The sequence below is a fragment of the Triturus cristatus genome, chromosome 10 (genome assembly GCF_964204655.1).
Source record: "Triturus cristatus chromosome 10, aTriCri1.1, whole genome shotgun sequence".
Lineage (NCBI taxonomy): Eukaryota > Metazoa > Chordata > Amphibia > Caudata > Salamandridae > Triturus > Triturus cristatus.
The window spans coordinates 54,477,940-54,491,456 of record NC_140593.1 but is presented as its reverse complement, the minus strand read 5'-3'; the positions used below and the strand labels follow the sequence as shown (position 1 = coordinate 54,491,456).

Genomic DNA, 13,517 nt, shown 5'->3' with positions numbered 1-13,517 from the left:
CCTCTGGTCCCGGAATTATCGAATCTGCAAATTCTGGATCTGATAAACCAACCCGGGGGTCTAATGCAGTTGACATGCCTTGCCCCAGCCTGTTCGCCTGCATAGGGCACCATGCAAGGAGCAGGAAAAGGCTTCCCTCAACTCGTAAAAAGCTCTTGCCCTCCTCTGCCCCCATTATTCTTCGAGTTCCCCAGCCAATGAAAACAAGCATTTGCAATGCAATAGGCCCGCATTAGCCAGAATTTGAGCAATTGGCATTGTAAATGACAATGCCTTTTATTTTTAAAACATAAATAAAAGGCATTGTCATTTACAATGTCAATAGCTTAAACTCTCGCAAATCTTCACTTTGTTTTTCTATTAGCGATGGGGCACAGCATCTGCCTGATGTATAGCATTGCTAAAAGGCATTGGCAAAACCAATGGGTCCCAAAAGAGAGCCCTATTATGGCTTTGCCCATGCTTGTTACCTCTGCCAGCGACTCGACCCTCTGTAATGGCTGTACACGCCACCAAGCTATCTCCCCACAGGATCGGAAACCGGAAGAGGCCAGAGGCAGACGGGCTGGGGCGGATAGCGGAAACACTTACTGCATAGTAAAACTCCCCAGGCCTTCTACCCCGGGGTTCTGGGCCGCGCTCTGACGTGAATGATCATTACTAAAGAGGACGATGACGCTGGCAGCCTTCAGACACATCTGGCAGTGTGTTCAATGATACAAAAGACAGGCTCTGCTCTAGAGACCGCGCCGCATTCATGAAACCCTAAAACCCCTTTCATAGCATAGGACAGAAACGAGATACAAAAGGGTTCATGTACACTATGCACCACATGTCCATACATGTGCGCATAGTTTATTTTAAATGTGCTACTCGAGAAGGAGTGATGACAAGCGCTTCAACGCTTCGGTAGTAAGCGCTATATAAATGCATTTACAATACAATTTAAAAAACTCTAAAGCTGCTAGATCCATCACAGCGTTCAACAAGCATTTGCAATGCAATGGGTCTCACATTTAGGCGAGTCTGAGCTATTGGCATTGTAAATGACAATGCCTTTTATTTATGTTTTGGTTTGGAAAACATAATTAAAACGCATTGTCATTTACAATGCCAATAGCTTAAATTCTCGTAAATGCGAGACCTATTGCACTGCAAATGCTTGTTTAAAACTTGTACCACACACAGTATACGTACGATAGGCAAGTACAAAATAGGCAAAAAGGTTTAAGATAAAGTGCTTTGAAAATGCAGATTTAAGTAATTCCTAGACTGTGCATACTGCATTTTCTCTATAATTGAATTTAAAAGCTCACACTTCACAGCTCAGCTGGTGGCCCCTTCCATACCTCTCAAAAATAAATGCGTCATTAGAAAGCTTCAAGGGATTCCATCAATTAAAGCCAACACCGGCTTCCCAGGGCCCTTTCCGTTTGCAGATTGCCCACTTGTGCACATTCCCAGTTTGTTTGTTTTTATTTTAAAAAAAATATTTTTATCAAAACAGTTTGTTGAATAACATTGATCTGTATTCTGTACTTACATTTTCACTGCTTGATGTTACAGCGTTACAGTCAATGAATAAAAGTTTTCACTTTTGCGCACACAAGCCTTCCTCCGAGTCGCTGTCCTCCACTGGAGGGGTGCAGATGTTTCCCCGATATATGTTCCATTTACCCCACACTCTTTCCCATTTTTTTGGACATTTTCTATTGGTAAATGTGGCCTTGCGCACATTGCCAGTTTGAGCAGGCAGCGGCACCCGGGCAAGGCGGCTGTGTCTGCCCCCTCCCACAGGTGACCCCCCAGCCTCACACTGTACCTGAAGCAGTCCAACTCGTGGAATTAACCGCCCCGGGGCGGTTGCCTTTTCATAAAATAAAATAAAAATTAGGGGCACTGTTTTTCTCAAATTAAAAAAGTATGGGCACCTCGTGCCCAGCCTCCCCCACTTTAGGCCACATGAGCGGTATCCTGAAATCCACACCTATACGTTCGTCGAAATGCCTACACGAGTCAGTCAGCGCGTGCTATCTAACGACACTCATTAATCCATAAACTCACTCGCAAATCAGTGTGCGCTACGAAACCACTCTCTAAGAGTCAGTGCGCTCTATGCTCTGGCGCACACACGTGGAGCGAGTCTGTGTGCTATGCACACGAACATTCACCCATCTCCTCTCACAAATGGTGATTCGAGGCGCTCGCTCTCGTGGAGTCTGCAGTACAAGCACACTCGCTCACCAAAACCGGGCTGGTACCAGACTGCGTGCGGCGCCCTAGAGCGCCGGTATCTCCTGTCCAGGGCAGGAGTCCTCCGCCCCGAGGGTGCCCGTGGGGGTCACCGCGTCCACTAATCCCTAGCAATCATGGGAAACCTCTGGTCCCTTGTCCACATGGGGTACCACAGTCTCTCCACCCAGGACAAAAAGGGGTCACCGCGGCCTCTGACCCGGATTCCAGATATCCGCGTCCACTAATCTCTAGCAATCATGGGGAACGTCAGAACCCGGGTCTATGCGGGGTACCCGCGTCTCCCCATCCAGGGCAATGAGGGGTCACCCGCGGCCTGACCCGGATTCCAGATGTCCACGTCCACTAATCCATAGCAGTGATGGGGAACTTCTGGCCCCGGGTCCATATGGGGTCACCGCAGCCTCTGACCTGGAGTCTAGATGCCCGGCGCACTCATGGGAAGTGGGGACCCATGGACAGTGAGCCGGGGGGCGCCAGGGTTCCACATCACGCTCGGGTACCGGGCAGTCCGCGCAGGCAGCTCCTGCACCCATGGCACCGGACGAGAATGGGCACACGCGGCGGCAGCGCATACTACACAGCGGTCACCTGGGGAAGGGGGGGGGGGCAAAGGGTGGTCCGCAGTGTGCCTGACCAGGGCAGCATTTAGTGACCCTTTCCTGAAGCACGTGAGGTGGTCGGAGTAGGTATCAGCGGTCGTGCCCTACGAGCTTGGGTGGGCAGTACTTTGGGGGGGGGGGGGTGCAGTAGGAATCTGGGTGGCGGAGAGGCTGTTGGAGGACGTGGGCTCAGCAAAATGGGCTGATGGCAGGTGTTGGAGATTGAGAGAGGGAGCAGTGAAAGTAGAGGGGCTGTCAACTACAGGGTTCAGTGGTGTTTGGGTGTCGTCAATGGAAATGAATGTCAGGGTCGGGGCACACACGTCAGGAGGGTCGGGGCACACACGTCAGGAGGGTCGGGGCACACACGTCAGGAGGGTCGGGGCACACACGTCAGGAGGGTCGGGGCACACACGTCAGGGTAACTAGGGACAGCAGAAGCAGGAAAACTTCAGCGTGAGCAGAAGTTGGACATTTGCACGAGTGGGAGTGAAGTTGCAGAGCTGGGGTTTGGGTTCGACCAGGGGTGCACTGGTATTTGCAAGAGATGCAGGGGAGGCAAGAGTCAGGGGAGCTATGTATGGGTGCCAGAAGTCGGCAAAAGTTTGGGGTGCGCTGAAGTTGGTCTATCTGCAAGAGTTCCGGAATCGGCAGAAGTGGAGTCTCTGGAGTTAGAAGCACGAGTGAGGGGGGGGGGGGGGTCAGCCAGAGGGGTATCTTGGCAGAAGGGGGGGGGGTTGCAAGCAGCAATTAGTTGGATTCACGGCGGGACCTTGTCGGTGAGCAGGGGTTCGCGGGGTCACATGGGGGTCCGCAGGAGGTGGGGGCGAGGCCGTCGAGTTGAAGGGCAGCTTGGTGTCAGAGACGGGGCTCACAAGGGAGGGGGGGATCGGAGTAAATCGCCCAGGCTGTAGGATGTGGGCAGTGATCTGGTGGGTGGCCAGAGCTGGGGGATAGTCTAAGCCCGCAGCCTCACCAGCCGCTCACAGATTAGAACCCCGGCAGCTGGGGATGGCTTTACCTCTGATGGGCTTAGTCCGGGCGGCCGCTCCTGCCCTCCGGGGCTGCGATGGCGCAGGCTGTGGTCCCTGCAGGACCTGCGCTCTCCTCCACCTCTCGGCGCCTGCCTAAGGGACCTCCTCTTCTCCACCTCTCGGTGCCTGCTGCCGGGACGTTCTCTCCTCCGCCTCCAGGACCTCCTTTCCTCCTCCTCCACCTCTCGGTGCCTGCCTGCAGGACCTCCTCTCCTCCTCCACCTCTCGGGCCCTCCCTCCAGGACCTCCTCCACCTCTGTCGCTGCCTCGCAGTGATGACTGGAGCCTCACGCGCTCATCTCCTCTCCTCGCAAAGCCTCCCTCCTCTCCTCCATCCCTCCACACGCTCGTCCACTTGTTTTTTTATTGCCGGAAAGACAGCAACACACACACATCCTCTGACGTCACTCCGCGCAGCCGCCCACAGACACGTGATTACCGCACGGGTGGGGGTCAGATGGGGAGAAACTCGAGGATGGTGGGGCTGTGACATGGGCACGAGGGGATGGGAGGCTGTGACGTGGAGACGAGGCAGTACAGGACTCGGGGATTTGGGGGAGGGTTGGGGGGGGGCATGACATTAGGACGACGGAGTGGAGGATTCGGGGATTGGGGTCTGTGACCTGGGAGGTGGGAGTGTGATCAGATGGCAGAGGTGCCGGGTGGGGAGGGTGCGTGTGGGGCAGAGGGCCGGGGGTCGGATGGGAGGGTGTGAGAGAAGGGCAGAGGGGCTGGGTGGGGAGAATGTGAGTGGGGCAAAGGGCCGGGGGTCGGATGAGAGGGTGTGAGCGAAGTGGAAGAGGGAGCAACAGGAGGGCAGTGCATGAAAGACATACATGGGGAGCGTGGTGCCCAGTAGGGCATGTGCAGATAGGGACTGGGGTAACGTGAGCAGGGCTGAGGGATCATAAGGGTAAGAGACCGGGGGTGGAGCAGGGGGAGGGGAAACAAACGAGTTATTTATTTGCTCAAACGCTCCTCCATCATCCGCGTTGGTATCACTTTGTTCGCCCCAAGTTCGCAGGGTATGCCCAGATGTGGGTCCCTTGCTCACTTTGCCACTAGATTCAAGATAGCCCGGCTGATGAGGGTTATGAACCTGAAACGGGCCCCAGGATGCTTGTTTCCGGTCCAGGGAAGACATGACTTGGCAGTTCAGGCTGGACTGTTCCCACAAGGAACAGGGTCAAGACTGATTTGCATATGGCCATGTCTGAGCTGGGGTGGTGGAGTGAGCTAAAGAATGATGATGGATTTAACCCGTTCCCCGCTCATGACGGAACCACTCCATCATGAGCCATGGGTGCGCTGTGCTCATGACAGAGTGGTTCCGTCATGCTGTGGCCGTTGGCGGCCGCTCCTCCCACGCGGCGCTAATTCCCCGCCTGTGCGGGCGATTAGCGCAGTGGGTGGAGTCATGACGGAACCACGCCGTCATGAGCACAGCTCGCCCGTGACTCATGATGGCGTGGTTCCGTCATGAGCACAGCGGCGCCGTCAACCCCCCAAACCCCCTCAGCGCTGCGGTGGAATTCGCGCCGCAGCGAAGGGGCGGAACCCAGATCATTTGGTTGGGGGTGAGTGTTTGATTTGCTCAAACGCTCCGTCCATCATCCCCGTTGGTAACAAGTTATTTATTTATGCACTTAATATGGCTATTACACAAAAGATCACTTTCGAAAAGTAGATCACCAGTTAGAGCATATAAATTATATGAACCCAAGGAGTTGGGACATTTACTATAGACACAGAGCATTGATGTAAGGCGTACATTACAGTAGGCATAAATACTGAGTAACAAGATGGGGCTGGGTGGCATTCGCATGAGGGTGAGGGGCTTCCTCTCTGGATTTACCGATCTGACCCCGACCTCCGCAGGTCAGCAGTTGGTTTGTAGTGTTCTGATCTTAACTGACGTGCACCCCTTCCCTGACTGCCCTGGCTGCGATGATGTCCGGATTCATGGAGCTGATTTGTATTGTTATGGGTGAACAATGATCATGCATGTGCACCATGACATAGGCCTGTTTCTTGGATTTCGCTCTTGTTGGACAGGGAGAGGGGCCAAAGCACTACCCTCGTAGTGGTGAAAGGCTCGTGCCTTTGCCAGAAGGTAAGCAGCACAAGCGTGGTGGCAGCAGCAGACCGCAGAGTGATCAGTAGAAGTGAACAGGCCTTTTACCTGTGTTACTGGAGTGAGGCCACAGGCTCACTTTTGTAGCGTTTCGCTGCTGTGTGCTTAACCCAGCTTTGGCTACATCAAGTTAACATTTAGCGCCGCACTGTGCAGCTGTGTTGTATGCATGTCCTTGGTTTGTGTGCCTGTGACTGCTTCCGTATGGATTGAGACGATTTAATCGTCGCGGTAACGGATGAGATATTAACCTACTCCCCTAGCTGCCAACATATCCAGAACGTGTGAATGTTACGTGCACAGCTATACATACAGGACTGAATTGATAAAAGTCCCCTCCAACCCTGCCTCAACCAGTGGCACACTATACAAATTGTGAGAACTATCACTAGACAGGACTGAATTGATAAAAGTCCCCTTCAACCCTGCCTCAACCAGTGGCACACCATACAATTTGTGAGAACTATCATTAGTCCCCAGATACTGTCCTGAAGAGACCCCTTATACATTGCGGGTCGAAACGTCGTCGACACAAACTAAGAGAGAGCAAGATAGACTTATGCTATTGTTGGATGCCTCTCATTGTTTTTAAGACCTTCCTTGAATTCCTTTTCACTAAATCTTCACTTTGAAGGCTATGATCACTGCACTGGGTTCACTCTTTCACTTCTATAAATGTGCTATTAGTATTTGTAGAAATCTGTGACCTTAATTGTTTTCTATAAATAATTTGTTAAATTGTAAAATAAACTAATTTTACTTCGGCTGAAGTAAATTACTGTCCAGGTTACTATTTCGAATTTTATTTAAATCATGGTGTGATTTTCTGATTAATTCGGTTATGAGTATATAATTTGTACTCCTCATTGTAAATACGCTTTTTCTAATAAGTTCCTTGTGGACATTGTTATTGCCTAGTGTGAATTATAATGTGCATGAAAGATTCTTAGTACCATTTTGGGAGACCCAGGGCTGACCGGAGGAGCACGAGCAGGTAGAGGAATTCTCCTCAGATAGATGTGTGGATTGCTGCGTTCCTGTGAGCTAGGTGGGACACACACTGGCGGGAGGAGAGCCACGCTCTTCAGTAAGCCTCAAAGGGGCGACCCTTGACCCTTTTAGGCAGGTCGCTCCCCACGCCACACAGCACCACCTGTGTACCTGTGCCCTTAGCCCAGCTGCCACTGCTGCTGACGGAGTTCGAGGCCCTTCTCCAACCGCAGGCTACCACCTGCGCCTCATCCCTGGTGGCCAGTGGTAGGCCGAAGGTTTGCTCTTGCTCGTGTTCGCTGTATTTTGTTTTTATTTGATTTATTGTCTTATTTTGTTTTTCCTCCTTCCCTCTTCTGCCTTTACTGTGCCTTTTTGCCTTCTGTACCCTTCGCCGTTCCTCACTCCAGTTTTCCCGCCGCTGCGTCCCCTGTGGCCCCGCCCCCCCGCTCTCCCATTTGTCCGCTCCCACCTCCCAGCTGCTCCTCTCTCCCACCTTCCCTTCTTATGGCGGCCGCGCGCAGCGGGTGCACCGCTGGCGTGCCTAAGGCAAGGCCGTCTGCGCCTGTCCGCGCCTGGACCATGCCCAGCATCAAAACATCTGGCCCCCGCGACCGCCACGATGTCCGTCTCCACTACGAAGCCAACACCCTCCATGCACTCAACACCAGACAAGCGCACACCTGTTTCCTGGCCGCCCCGAAGCGCACCAAAGGACCCTTCTCCTGCCGGAGCTGCAGCTTCACCAGTCTCCGAACCGCCAACCCGCCCTACAGGACAGGATGCAACCACCTCAGATGCATACTACTGAACACCCACTCCGCACGTAAACACGCCGTTGAACTCTGGGACCCGCTCGACACATCCTCCCCGGACATCGCCTTCCTGACAGAGGCCTGGATGAACGATTCCTCGGCACCGGAAATCGCCATAGCCATCCCAGACGGCTACAAGATCACCCGCAGAGGCCGTACCAACAGAATAGGAGGGGGAATCGCCATCATCCACAAGTCCACCTTCAAGGTCTCGACCAACTCCGACGACACCCTCAGCACCTCCGAACACCTGCACTTCCAGATCCACATTGATCCCAACACCACCCTCAGAGGAACTCTGATCTACAGACCCCCCGGACCCCGGCCTCAGTTCAGCAACTCCATCGCCGACTTCGTCAGCCACACACGCCATGACCTCCGCAGACTACATCCTCCTCAGAGACCTGAACTTCCACCTTGAGAACAACAACGGCACCAACTCCACCACCCTGATCGACAACCTCAGACTCCAACAGCTCGTCACAACACCCACCCACTCTGCCGGCCACACGCTTGACCCCATCTTCTCCGCAAGTTCCCACGTCTCCTACAGCCACACCACTGAACTCCACTGGACCGACCATCGCTGCATCCACTTCACCTTCCAGAAACCCACCACGCACCACCGCACCCAACAGATCCCCCGCCGCTGCTGGAGCAAAATCACAGAAGACCAGCTAAACATCTCCCTTGCCCGAAGCCCATCCGCCGACCCCGACGCCGCCACCAGCAACCTCAGGCGCTGGATCGACGACTGCGCCAACACCCTCGCCTAGATCAACAAACCCTCCAACAGACACACCAACAAGAATGCCAGCTGGCTCTCCGCGGACCTCCAGACCACCAAACAAACCTGCCGAAGACTAGAGAAGAAATGGCACCGCAAACAGACACCGGAGAACCACGCAGCCCTCAAGAATGCCATGCACCAACACCATCACCTCATCAGATCCGCCAAAAGAACCTCCTTCAAGGACCGCCTCGACAACAACGCACACAACAGCAAAGAGCTCTTCAACATCGTGAAAGAACTCTCCAACCCCAGCTCCAACACCAATGACATACCACCATCGCAAGACCTGTGCAACTCCCTGGCCACCTTCTTCCATCTCAAGATCATAGACATCCACGACAGCTTCGACAACCAGACCACCACGACAGCCAACGACACCTCAAACCCCACGACCACCTGCTCACCTGGACTAACATGAACGACGACGACACCATCAAAATCATGAACATTCGCTCCGGCTCCCTGTCAGACCCGTGCCCACACCACATCTTCAACAAAGACAGCGCCACCATCGCACCCTATCTCCGCAAGGTCATCAACATCTCCTTCGAGACCGTGACCTTCCCGGAGAGCTGGAAGCACGCTGAGATCAACGCCTTGCTCAAGAAACCCAAGGCAGATCCATGGGACCTTAAGAACTTCCGGCCCATCTCCCAGCTCCTGTTCCCAGCAAAGGTCATCGAGAAAATCGTCAACAAGCAGCTGACCTGCTACCTCGAGGAGAACAACATCCTGGACCCGTCCCAGTCCGGGTTCTGCAGCATCCACAGCACCGAAACTGCCCTCATCGCCGCTACCGATGACATCAGGGCCCTGCTGGACAACGGCGAAACCGCAGCCCTCATCCTCCTGGACCTATCAGCCATCTTCGACACGGTCTGCCACCGCACCTTATGCAGACGCCTCCAAACGCAGGGATCTGAGACAAGGCTCTGGAATAGACCACCTCCTTCCTCTCCGGCAGAGCCCAGAGCGTCCGCCTCCCCCCTTTCCGTTCTGAAGCCTCCAAGATCATCTGCCGCGTAGCCCAAGGATCATCCCTCAGTCAGTCCGACATTGTTCAACATCTACGTGGCCCCTCTCGCCCACGTCGCCAGACTGCACGACCTCAACATCATCTCCTATGCAGACGACACACAGCTGATCCTCTCCCTCACCAAGGACCCCCTCACTGCCAAGACCAACCTCCACTAAGGAACGAAAGCCATCGCCAAATGGATGCAGAACAGCCGTCTGAAGCTGAACTCGGACAAGACGGAGGTCCTCATCCTCGGCTCCACCCCCTCAGCCTGGGACGACTCCTGGTGGCCGACCGCCCTGGGAGAAGCACCAACCCCCACCGACCACGCACGCAACCTGGGGTTCGTCCTCAACTCAACACTCTCCATGACCAAGCAAGTCAACACCATCACATCCTCCTGCTTCAACACCCTCCGCATGTGCTGCAAGATCTACAGGTGGATCCCCACCGACACATGAAAAACGGTCACCCAGGCCCTCGTCACGTAAGGGCTGGACTACGAAAACGCCCTCTACTCGGGAGCCCCGGCCAAACTGCTGAAACGACTACAACACATACAGAACGACTAGGCCTGCCTCTGCCCGCCTGATCCTCGACATCCGTCGACACAGCCACATCACACCCCACCTGAGAGACCTGCACTGGCTTCCCGTCAACAAGAGGATCACCTTCAAGATCCTCACCCACACACAGAAGGCACTCCACGACACCGGACCAGCATACCTCAACAGACGACTCACCTTCTACACCCTGAACCGCCAGCTCCGCTCCGCTGACCGCGCCTTCGCCACCATCCCCCGCATCCGAAGAGCGACCTCCGGCAGCAGATCGTTCTCCTACCTCGCCACCACAACCTGGAACACCCTCCCCATCCTCCTACGGCAGACCCAAGACCTACTAACCTTCAGGAGGCTACTCAAGACCTGGCTGTTCGAGCAGTAGCAGCACCCACCCCCCCATCACCTTGAGACCCTCACGGGTGAGTAGTGCGCTCTACAAATTCCTTGATTGATTGATTGAAAGGGTGCTCTTTGATTCAGAGAGAGGTCACCCTTCTCAACTGTCTAGCCCTGTTACAAGCATCGATAGTAAGCTGTCAGAACTGAACAACTTCATTAAAAGAGCCCAAACCGAAACTGCAATAATCCCACCGAGCTGCACCTGCCATCTAATTATCGATAAGCTTGCAACACTACCTGCATTGATGGGTGATGTCCTCATGGACCTAAAAAACACAAATGCAAACACAACAAATATAGGCAAATTTAAACCCTGCAAAAGCAAACAAACAAGAGAACTCTCAAAAGATATGGCACTGCCCGACCAGGACCAAAAAGGGCGGACCAAACCCGACAAGAATGACAATGCTTCGGTCACTCCCTCCATGGTGGCTAGAAAAGATCTGTGGCCAGGAGTAGAAGCGGCACCCAACAAGAGGAACCAGGGATTCGAACGAGAGCAAGCATTCGGGCTTTGGCCCCCCAGAGCCCATAGATGATCTCCAACAACAACGGGTTGAGCAGAGCTCTAGCAGCTGTAACAAGCAGACATGCCAATCAGACGAAGGGGACGCATCGCTGAACAAATGGCAATCAGCAAAACAACGCAGGAAACCGAGGAGAAAAGGGAGGAACAAAAACCCATCCATAGGATCTATCTTTCAAGAAGCAACAAAAGCTCCGAGCGGACACCAGTTAGAACAAAGACTAAGTTGAGAGCCACCAAATCCACAGACTGAGCTGATTGCCACCGGCATACCCCGTCCAACAGGGACAGAACATGTAGGAAAGGCACATTTAAGTGAATATAAGCACCCAGAAATCATCAACTTAATTGAACAGGCGGAAAATAAATCGACAACGGCAACAGCAGGGGGAGCTGCCCCTGCGCTAACAGCAATCTTCAAGGCGCCCACCAAGCCAGTAGAAACAGCAGACATCAAACTAAATGTGGAAATAGCAAATAGAACGGGACCAGATACACAGCAATCCATAAACGATGGGAGAAGAGAAATGGACCCACGCTGTGGAACCTCTCCGAACAACTCCAGACGGGAGACGTCCAAGACAATTCTGTTCATCCCAGAGTATAAATCGAAAGGATGGGGCGGTATCCTAAACAGTGGAAACATTCTCCGAATACTAACTGCCATCAGCAACCGGGCTGGGATTGGTTCACAAGGCCTGGAATCTGTAGAATTTGCATTGTTTACACATGTGTCAGAGCAAGAGGTAACAAAAGCAGCCTGAGCAACTCGGGAAATAGCTGAGAAATTCTTAAGGAGAAGCACCAAGTAGAAGCCTGGGGGATCCGACTACAGTTGCACCACGCAGTCGGTGATCCAGAACCACTACTTTGACACCAACAAGAGCCTAAGGACAGCAGGCCAAGCAATAAGAGAAGTTCCGGGCCCACTAACTCTGTGCTTAAGGGGGCACGCAGTACCTCTGTAGAGGCCATGGAGAGCAACATCCCTAACACCCTGAGTTCACGGGACAAAGGTGGAAAAGATACTTCAAACGATTAGACTTGGATAGCAAAAGCTATAAACACCCGACACTAGAACCCATGACAGAGAGCAGATCAGGAAAAAAATACTCCAAATCTAAAACTATGCTCCTGGAATATAAATGGCCTGGGAACCAAAACCTGGGATAAGGCCTCACTGATGTACCTCCAACAATTCGATCTAATTCTCCTCCAAGAAACGTGGCTGGAAGATCCATTTCACCTACAAGGTTACAAAGCATACCATCTCTCAGCAACCAGAAGCTCGAAATTTGGCCATCTGAAACGAGGCCTTACGGCATACGCCTCGATCAAAACCATAACGACCGTTAAGGAACTAACAAGTAAAAACACCCCAACAAACTGAATAAAGACAATGCAGATGGAAATAGCAGGACTCAAAGACAATCAACAGCTAATACGTGTTAATATCTATCTACAGCCCCGCAAAAAAAAAAAAAGCACAAAACTCCTGGTTGCCAAACTAACTAAGCTAATTACCGAAGAGGCAACTTTAAACTACATCGTCTCGGTAGACTTCAACATGTTCCTTTCAGGGTGTGCCGACTCGGATAGGCCGGCAGAAGACCGTCAATCAGCATCGGGGGTCCCACTCCAAGACGAGTGCAAGTGAGGTAAACAAACTAAGATCTCTAAAGACCTGTTGAATGATCTAGAAAGTCTGTCCCTGGTAGCATTAAACGGTCGATTCGCAGGAGACAACCCTCAAGCTGCAACCTTCCACAATGCCTTCACAAATACCGCAATAGACTACACCTTTTCATCTCTATCACTTTTCAACTTAATAAAAGATTTCAGGATTGGAACGCTGGATTACAGTGATCATCAACCACAAGAGCTCATACTTGCTGCTCATGGAACGGCATTCATTCATCCAATTGCTGATCCAACTTCAAAGGTCACATTGAATCACAGGAGAATCAGATGTAAAACGAGTGATCCAGGAAAACTTTTGGCAGTATCAAAAACACTGTGGGGGGAAAGCAAACTGCTGTGTGGGAACAGCTTAACAGCTTGGGAAAATTTTACCAAAAGCTTTGTTCCATCACACTCCAAAACAGAGTCAACGAAAGAAAAAACAGGGCCAAAAAGCAAATGGGAAGTACTCTGCAGACAGGCAAGGAATCCAAGAATCAATCTTTCGACAACTCAAAATGCCGAACTAAGACAAATAAAGAGCAAAATTAACAGAACATTGCGCAGTCTCCGGCAAAATGGCCCAGTTGATAATATACAGTTGGAATTAAGGAGGCTAAAGGCCTGCAAAAATAAAATCATCTGACAAGCGAAAAAGGAAAATGTTGACACAATATGGGCAAAATTGCTACATGATGCAAAAACCAACA

The 13,517-nt window shown here is 52.4% G+C and overlaps 1 protein-coding gene and 1 long non-coding RNA gene across 4 annotated transcripts in view; one reads left to right on the top strand and one right to left on the bottom strand.

The window, feature by feature from the left end:
* Positions 1-4,254, bottom strand: part of LOC146788821 (BTB/POZ domain-containing protein KCTD12-like) — a 731,043-nt gene extending 726,789 nt beyond the window's left edge. Inside the window, exon 1 of one of the 2 annotated variants that reach the window (XM_085630404.1) lies at positions 3,877-4,254. The gene's annotated coding sequence lies outside the window, so the exon portion shown is untranslated. The remainder of the gene's footprint in view (positions 1-3,876) is intronic. The other variant, XM_085630400.1, reaches the window with a different exon arrangement.
* LOC146788819 (uncharacterized) overlaps positions 1-13,517 on the top strand; it is a 553,440-nt gene that overhangs the window by 386,578 nt on the left and 153,345 nt on the right. The window lies entirely within an intron of this gene.